The following is a 1,179-nucleotide window of genomic DNA, read 5'->3' on the forward strand; positions in this document are numbered from 1 at the left end:
TTTGTGTATGTGTGCCTGTGTTTTTGTGTGCATGTGCCTGTGTTTTTGTGTATGTGTGTCTGTGTTTTTGTGTATGTGTGCCTGTGTTTTTGTGTGCGTGTGCCTGTGTTTTTGTGTACATGTGCCTGTGTTTTTGTGTATGTGTGCCTGTGTTTTTAAGACCATAAGACATAGGAGCAGAAATTAGGCCATTCAGCCCACTGAGTCTGCTCCGCATTCAATCATGGCTGATAAGTTCCTCACCCCCGTTCTCCCGCTTTCTCCCCGTAACCCTCGATCCCCTTGATAATCAAGAACCTATCTATCTCAGTCTTAAATGTACGCAGTGACCCGGCCTTCACAGCCTTCTGTGGCAGTCAATTCCACAGATTCACCACTCTCTGGCTGTAGAAGTTTCTCCTTATCTCCGTTCTAAAAGGTCTTCCCTTTACTCTAAGGCTGTGCCCTCGGGTCCTAGTCTCTTCTACCAATGGAAACATCTTTCCAACACCCACTCTATCCAGGCCATTCAGTATTCTGTAAGTTTCAATTAGATTCCCCCCTCATCCTTCTAAACTCCAATGAGTATAGACCCAGAGTCCTCAAACGTTCCTCATATGTTAAGCTTTCCATTCCTGGGACCATTCTCGTGAACCTCCTCTGAACCCACTCCAGGGCCTGTACATCCTTCCTGAGATATGGGGCCCAGAACTGCACACAATACTCCAAATGTGGCCTGACCAGGGCCTTATTAAGCCTCAGGAGTACATCCCTGCTTTTATATTCAAGTCCTCTCAAGATAAATGCCAACATTCCATTTGTCTTCCTGACTACTGACTCAACCTGCAAGTTTACCTTGAGAGAATCCTGGACTAGAACTCCCAAGTCTCTTTGCACTTCAGATTTCTGAATTTTCTCCCCATTTAGAAAATGTTTGTGGACATGTGCCTGTGTTTTTGTGTACATGTGCCTGTGTTTTTGTGTGGGTGTGTGCGTGTGTCTGTGTGTGTCTGTGCCTGTGTTTTTGTGTGGGTGTGTGCGTGTGTCTGTGTGGGTATGTGCCTGTGGTTTTTTTTCTGCAGGTAAGCATGTGTTTTTAAGTACATGTTCCTGTGTTTTTGTGTACGGGTGCCTCTGTGTGTGTGTGTGTGTGTGTGTGTGTGTGTGTGTGTGTGTGTGTGTGTGTGTGTGTGTGTGCTG

This window comes from Rhincodon typus, unplaced genomic scaffold (genome assembly GCF_021869965.1).
Source record: "Rhincodon typus isolate 14 unplaced genomic scaffold, sRhiTyp1.1 hic_rhity00000756, whole genome shotgun sequence".
Taxonomy (NCBI): domain Eukaryota; kingdom Metazoa; phylum Chordata; class Chondrichthyes; order Orectolobiformes; family Rhincodontidae; genus Rhincodon; species Rhincodon typus.